We start from the raw sequence: 7,876 nt of genomic DNA, 5'->3' as shown, positions 1-7,876 counted from the left end.
TCACTGAAAGTGGCAATGCAGGTGGAGAAGGTAGTCAAGAAGGCATATGGCATGCTTGCCTTCACCAGTTGGGGCATTGAGTTTAAAAATTGGTAGGTCATGTTGCAGCTTTATAGAACCCGAGTTAGGCCGCACTTGGAATATAGTGTTCAATTCTGGTCGCCACACTACCAGAAGGATGTGATGCTTTGGAGAGGGTACAGAAAAGATTTACCAGGATGTTGCCTGGAGGGCATTAGCTATGGGGAGAGGTTGGAGAAACTTGGTCTGTTCTCACTGGAGTGACGGAGGTTGAGGGGCGACCTGATAGAAGTCTACAAGATTATGAGAGGCATGGACAGAGTGGATAGTCAGATGCTTTTTCCCAGGGTGGAAGAGTCAATAACTAGGGGGTACAGGTTTAAGGGGCAAGGTTTAAAGGAGATGTACAAGGCAGATTTTTTACACACAGAGTGGGTGCCTGGAACCCGTTGCCGGGGGAGGGAGTGGAAGCGGATACGGTAGTGACTTTTAAGGGGCGTCTTGACAAGTACATGAATAGGATGGGAATAGAGGGATATGGTCCCCGGAAGGGTCGGGGGTTTTAGTCCAGTTGGGCAGCATGGTCGGTGCAGGCTTGGAGGGCCGAACGGACTGTTCCTGTGCTGTAATTTTCTGTGATGTCGCAAATGACGAAGGAACACAATCTCTGATTAACATTGAGGGGCGGGGCCTAGAGAAGGGCGGGGCGGGGCCAAGAGGGGCGGGGCCTGGAGTTCCAGAACGTTCGATCAGTCGCGCCCCGAAAATGGGCAACAGCTTTAAACTGCCAGAGTGACGTTCAACATCACCACATTAACCAACTGTTAACCCATTTAACCGACAATAACCCATTAACTGACTTAACTAGAGACTGACTGAACAGGCGGGGAGCAGTTACACTAACTAGCAGCTAACTAAATAAACCAGCAAAGCGACTGACCGACGGAAACTCGATAATAGTCGTGCCCGGGACCAGTCAACCGGTTAGACTAGTTAAACTAGTCAACGGTCACCCGGCGGGAATCAGTCATGACCCCGAGGCGACGTGACCGGACGTGACGTCACCATGATGGCGGCGCGGAGCTTCGAGAAAAAAAAATAAAGAAACGGTAAAAAAAACCCGATTGGGAAAGAGAGAGAGAGAGACTGGGATAGAGAGAGAGACATAGACTGGGATAGAGAGAGAGAGAGAGAGACTGGGATAGAGAGAGAGACATAGACTGGGATAGAGAGAGAGAGAGAGACTGGGATAGAGAGAGAGAGAGAGAGACTGGGATAGAGAGAGAGAGAGAGACTGGGATAGAGAGAGAGAGAGAGACTGGGATAGAGAGAGAGAGAGAGACTGGGATAGAGAGAGAGAGAGAGAGACTGGGATAGAGAGAGAGAGAGAGACTGGGATAGAGAGAGAGACTGGGATAGAGTGAGAGAGAGAGACTGGGATAGAGAGAGAGAGAGAGAGAGAGACTGGGATAGAGAGAGAGAGAGACTGGGATAGAGAGAGAGAGAGAGACTGGGATAGAGAGAGAGAGAGACTGGGATAGAGAGAGAGAGAGACTGGGATAGAGAGAGAGAGAGACTGGGATAGAGAGAGAGAGAGAGAGACTGGGATAGAGAGAGAGAGAGACTGGGATAGAGAGAGAGAGAGAGACTGGGATAGAGAGAGAGAGACTGGGATAGAGAGAGAGAGAGAGAGAGACTGGGATAGAGAGAGAGAGAGAGAGACTGGGATAGAGAGAGAGAGAGAGACTGGGATAGAGAGAGAGAGAGAGAGAGACTGGGATAGAGAGAGAGAGAGAGACTGGGATAGAGTGAGAGAGAGAGACTGGGATAGAGAGAGAGAGAGAGAGAGACTGGGATAGAGAGATAGAGAGACTGGGATAGAGAGAGAGAGAGAGACTGGGAGAGAGAGATAGAGAGAGACTGGGAGAGAGAGAGAGAGAGAGACTGGGATAGAGAGATAGAGAGAGACTGGGATAGAGAGATAGAGAGAGACTGGGAGAGAGAGATAGAGAGAGACTGGGAGAGAGAGAGAGAGAGAGACTGGGATAGAGAGATAGAGAGAGACTGGGGAGAGAGAGAGAGAGAGAGACTGGGATAGAGAGATAGAGAGAGACTGGGAGAGAGAGAGAGAGAGAGACTGGGATAGAGAGATAGAGAGAGACTGGGAGAGAGAGAGAGACTGGGATAGAGAGAGAGAGAGAGACTGGGATAGAGAGAGAGAAAGAGACTGGGATAGAGAGAGAGAGAGAGACTGGGATAGAGAGAGAGAGAGAGACTGGGATAGAGAGAGAGAGAGAGACTGGGATAGAGAGAGAGAGAGAGACTGGGATAGAGAGATAGAGAGAGACTGGGATAGAGAGATAGAGAGAGACTGGAGGGAGAGAGAGAGAGACTGGGATAGAGAGAGAGAGAGAGACTGGGATAGAGAGAGAGAGAGAGACTGGGATAGAGAGAGAGAGAGAGACTGGGATAGAGAGAGAGAGAGAGACTGGGATAGAGAGAGAGAGAGAGAGACTGGGATAGAGAGAGAGAGAGAGAGACTGGGATAGAGAGAGAGAGAGAGACTGGGATAGAGAGAGAGAGAGAGACTGGGATAGAGAGAGAGAGAGAGAGACTGGGATAGAGAGAGAGAGAGAGAGACTGGGATAGAGAGAGAGAGAGAGAGACTGGGATAGAGAGAGAGAGAGACTGGGATAGAGAGAGAGAGAGACTGGGAGAGAGAGAGAGAGAGACTGGGATAGAGAGAGAGAGAGAGAGACTGGGATAGAGAGAGAGAGAGAGAGCTGGGATAGAGAGAGAGAGAGAGACTGGGATAGAGAGAGAGAGAGACTGGGATAGAGAGAGAGAGAGAGAGACTGGGATAGAGAGATAGAGAGAGACTGATAGAGAGAGAGAGAGAGACTGGGATAGAGAGAGAGAGACTGGGATAGAGAGAGAGAGACTGGGATAGAGAGAGAGAAGACTGGGATAGAGAGAGAGAGACTGGGATAGAGAGAGAGAGACTGGGATAGAGAGAGAGAGACTGGGATAGAGAGAGAGAGACTGGGATAGAGAGAGAGAGACTGGGATAGAGAGAGAGAGACTGGGATAGAGAGAGAGAGACTGGGATAGAGAGAGAGAGAGACTGTGATAGAGAGAGAGAGAGAGAGACTGTGATAGAGAGAGAGAGAGAGACTGTGATAGAGAGAGAGAGAGAGACTGTGATAGAGAGAGAGAGAGAGACTGTGATAGAGAGAGAGAGAGAGACTGGGATAGAGAGAGAGAGAGAGACTGGGATAGAGAGAGAGACTGGGATAGAGAGAGGAGACTGGGATAGAGAGAGAGAGACTGGGATAGAGAGAGAGAGACTGGGATAGAGAGAGAGAGACTGGGATAGAGAGAGAGAGACTGGGATAGAGAGAGAGAGACTGGGATAGAGAGAGAGAGACTGGGATAGAGAGAGGGAGAGACTGGGATAGAGAGAGGGAGAGACTGGGATAGAGAGAGGGAGAGACTGGGATAGAGAGAGGGAGAGACTGGGATAGAGAGAGGGAGAGACTGGGATAGAGAGAGGGAGAGACTGGGATAGAGAGAGGAGAGACTGGGATAGAGAGAGGGAGAGACTGGGATAGAGAGAGGGAGAGACTGGGATAGAGAGAGGGAGAGACTGGGATAGAGAGAGGGAGAGACTGGGATAGAGAGAGGGAGAGACTGGGATAGAGAGAGGGAGAGACTGGGATAGAGAGAGAGAGGGAGAGACTGGGATAGAGAGAGGGAGAGACTGGGATAGAGAGAGGGAGAGACTGGGATAGAGAGAGGGAGAGACTGGGATAGAGAGAGGGAGAGACTGGGATAGAGAGAGGGAGAGACTGGGATAGAGAGAGGGAGAGACTGGGATAGAGAGAGGGAGAGACTGGGATAGAGAGAGGGAGAGACTGGGATAGAGAGAGGGAGAGACTGGGATAGAGAGAGGGAGAGACTGGGATAGAGAGAGGGAGAGACTGGGATAGAGAGAGGGAGAGACTGGGATAGAGAGAGGGAGAGACTGGGATAGAGAGAGGGAGAGACTGGGATAGAGAGAGGGAGAGACTGGGATAGAGAGAGGGAGAGACTGGGATAGAGAGAGGGAGAGACTGGGATAGAGAGAGGGAGAGACTGGGATAGAGAGAGGGAGAGACTGGGATAGAGAGAGGAGAGACTGGGATAGAGAGAGGGAGAGACTGGGATAGAGAGAGGGAGAGACTGGGATAGAGAGAGGGAGAGACTGGGATAGAGAGAGGGAGAGACTGGGATAGAGAGAGGGAGAGACTGGGATAGAGAGAGGGAGAGACTGGGATAGAGAGAGGGAGAGACTGGGATAGAGAGAGGGAGAGACTGGGATAGAGAGAGGGAGAGACTGGGATAGAGAGAGGGAGAGACTGGGATAGAGAGAGGGAGAGACTGGGATAGAGAGAGGGAGAGACTGGGATAGAGAGAGGGAGAGACTGGGATAGAGAGAGGGAGAGACTGGGATAGAGAGAGGGAGAGACTGGGATAGAGAGAGGGAGAGACTGGGATAGAGAGAGGGAGAGACTGGGATAGAGAGAGGGAGAGACTGGGATAGAGAGAGGGAGAGACTGGGATAGAGAGAGGGAGAGACTGGGATAGAGAGAGGGAGAGACTGGGATAGAGAGAGGGAGAGACTGGGATAGAGAGAGGGAGAGACTGGGATAGAGAGAGGGAGAGACTGGGATAGAGAGAGGGAGAGACTGGGATAGAGAGAGGGAGAGACTGGGATAGAGAGAGGGAGAGACTGGGATAGAGAGAGGGAGAGACTGGGATAGAGAGAGGGAGAGACTGGGATAGAGAGAGGGAGAGACTGGGATAGAGAGAGGGAGAGACTGGGATAGAGAGAGGGAGAGACTGGGATAGAGAGAGGGAGAGACTGGGATAGAGAGAGGGAGAGACTGGGATAGAGAGAGGGAGAGACTGGGATAGAGAGAGGGAGAGACTGGGATAGAGAGAGGGAGAGACTGGGATAGAGAGAGGGAGAGACTGGGATAGAGAGAGGGAGAGACTGGGATAGAGAGAGGGAGAGACTGGGATAGAGAGAGGGAGAGACTGGGATAGAGAGAGGGAGAGACTGGGATAGAGAGAGGGAGAGACTGGGATAGAGAGAGGGAGAGACTGGGATAGAGAGAGGGAGAGACTGGGATAGAGAGAGGGAGAGACTGGGATAGAGAGAGGGAGAGACTGGGATAGAGAGAGGGAGAGACTGGGATAGAGAGAGGGAGAGACTGGGATAGAGAGAGGGAGAGACTGGGATAGAGAGAGGGAGAGACTGGGATAGAGAGAGGGAGAGACTGGGATAGAGAGAGGGAGAGACTGGGATAGAGAGAGGGAGAGACTGGGATAGAGAGAGGGAGAGACTGGGATAGAGAGAGGGAGAGACTGGGATAGAGAGAGGGAGAGACTGGGATAGAGAGAGGGAGAGACTGGGATAGAGAGAGGGAGAGACTGGGATAGAGAGAGGGAGAGACTGGGATAGAGAGAGGGAGAGACTGGGATAGAGAGAGGGAGAGACTGGGATAGAGAGAGGGAGAGACTGGGATAGAGAGAGGGAGAGACTGGGATAGAGAGAGGGAGAGACTGGGATAGAGAGAGGGAGAGACTGGGATAGAGAGAGGGAGAGAGACTGGAGAGAGAGAGAGGCTGGATAGAGAGAGGGAGAGACTGGGATAGAGAGAGGGAGAGACTGGGATAGAGAGAGGGAGAGACTGGGATAGAGAGAGGGAGAGACTGGGATAGAGAGAGGGAGAGACTGGGATAGAGAGAGGGAGAGACTGGGATAGAGAGAGGGAGAGACTGGGATAGAGAGAGGGAGAGACTGGGATAGAGAGAGGGAGAGACTGGGATAGAGAGAGGGAGAGACTGGGATAGAGAGAGGGAGAGACTGGGATAGAGAGAGGGAGAGACTGGGATAGAGAGAGGGAGAGACTGGGATAGAGAGAGGGGAGAGACTGGGATAGAGAGAGGGAGAGACTGGGATAGAGAGAGGGAGAGACTGGGATAGAGAGAGGGAGAGACTGGGATAGAGAGAGGGAGAGACTGGGATAGAGAGAGGGAGAGACTGGGATAGAGAGAGGGAGAGACTGGGATAGAGAGAGGGAGAGACTGGGATAGAGAGAGGGAGAGACTGGGATAGAGAGAGGGAGAGACTGGGATAGAGAGAGGGAGAGACTGGGATAGAGAGAGGGAGAGACTGGGATAGAGAGAGGGAGAGACTGGGATAGAGAGAGGGAGAGACTGGGATAGAGAGAGGGAGAGACTGGGATAGAGAGAGGGAGAGACTGGGATAGAGAGAGGGAGAGACTGGGATAGAGAGAGGGAGAGACTGGGATAGAGAGAGGGAGAGACTGGGATAGAGAGAGGGAGAGACTGGGATAGAGAGAGGGAGAGACTGGGATAGAGAGAGGGAGAGACTGGGATAGAGAGAGGGAGAGACTGGGATAGAGAGAGGGAGAGACTGGGATAGAGAGAGGGAGAGACTGGGATAGAGAGAGGGAGAGACTGGGATAGAGAGAGGGAGAGACTGGGATAGAGAGAGGGAGAGACTGGGATAGAGAGAGGGAGAGACTGGGATAGAGAGAGGGAGAGACTGGGATAGAGAGAGGGAGAGACTGGGATAGAGAGAGGGAGAGACTGGGATAGAGAGAGGGAGAGACTGGGATAGAGAGAGGGAGAGACTGGGATAGAGAGAGGGAGAGACTGGGATAGAGAGAGGGAGAGACTGGGATAGAGAGAGGGAGAGACTGGGATAGAGAGAGGGAGAGACTGGGATAGAGAGAGGGAGAGACTGGGATAGAGAGAGGGAGAGACTGGGATAGAGAGAGGGAGAGACTGGGATAGAGAGAGGGAGAGACTGGGATAGAGAGAGGGAGAGAGAACTGGGATAGAGAGAGGGAGAGACTGGGATAGAGAGAGGGAGAGACTGGGATAGAGAGAGGGAGAGACTGGGATAGAGAGAGGGAGAGACTGGGATAGAGAGAGGGAGAGACTGGATAGAGAGAGGGAGAGACTGGGATAGAGAGAGGGAGAGACTGGGATAGAGAGAGGGAGAGACTGGGATAGAGAGAGGGAGAGACTGGGATAGAGAGAGGGAGAGACTGGGATAGAGAGAGGGAGAGACTGGGATAGAGAGAGGGAGAGACTGGGATAGAGAGAGGGAGAGACTGGGATAGAGAGAGAGGGAGAGACTGGGATAGAGAGAGGGAGAGACTGGGATAGAGAGAGGGAGAGACTGGGATAGAGAGAGGGAGAGACTGGGATAGAGAGAGGGAGAGACTGGATAGAGAGAGGAGAGACTGGGATAGAGAGAGGGAGAGACTGGGATAGAGAGAGGAGAGACTGGATAGAGAGAGGGAGAGACTGGGATAGAGAGAGGGAGAGACTGGGATAGAGAGAGGGAGAGACTGGGATAGAGAGAGGGAGAGACTGGGATAGAGGAGGGGAGAGACTGGGATAGAGAAGAGAGAGACTGGGATAGAGAGAGGGAGAGACTGGGATAGAGAGAGGGAGAGACTGGGATAGAGAAGAGGGAGAGACTGGGATAGAGAGAGGAGAGACTGGGATAGAGAGAGGGAGAGACTGGGATAGAGAGAGGGAGAGACTGGGATAGAGAGAGGGAGAGACTGGGATAGAGAGAGGGAGAGACTGGGATAGAGAGAGGGAGAGACTGGGATAGAGAGAGGGAGAGACTATACTCAGCTTCATCGCTCCAGGAGAGCTGGTAGAGAGAGGGGAGAGACTGGGATAGAGAGAGGGAGAGACTGGGATAGAGAGAGGGAGAGACTGGGATAGAGAGAGGGAGAGACTGGGATAGAGAGAGGGAGAGACT

The 7,876-nt window shown here is 52.4% G+C and overlaps 1 protein-coding gene across 3 annotated transcripts in view; it reads left to right on the top strand.

The window, feature by feature from the left end:
• The first annotated feature begins 744 nt into the window (after window positions 1-744).
• Window positions 745-7,876, top strand: part of LOC144486045 (myoneurin-like) — a 108,801-nt gene continuing 101,669 nt past the window's right edge. For 2 of the 3 annotated variants that reach the window (XM_078204160.1, XM_078204168.1), the window contains exon 1: window positions 1,068-1,130. The gene's annotated coding sequence lies outside the window, so the exon portion shown is untranslated. Of the gene's footprint in view, window positions 1,131-7,876 lie in introns of all 3 variants that reach the window. The other variant, XM_078204155.1, reaches the window with a different exon arrangement.

This window comes from Mustelus asterias, chromosome 3 (genome assembly GCF_964213995.1).
Source record: "Mustelus asterias chromosome 3, sMusAst1.hap1.1, whole genome shotgun sequence".
Taxonomy (NCBI): domain Eukaryota; kingdom Metazoa; phylum Chordata; class Chondrichthyes; order Carcharhiniformes; family Triakidae; genus Mustelus; species Mustelus asterias.
Note: the sequence above shows the minus strand (reverse complement) of the source record. Positions and strands in the feature narration are given on the sequence as shown.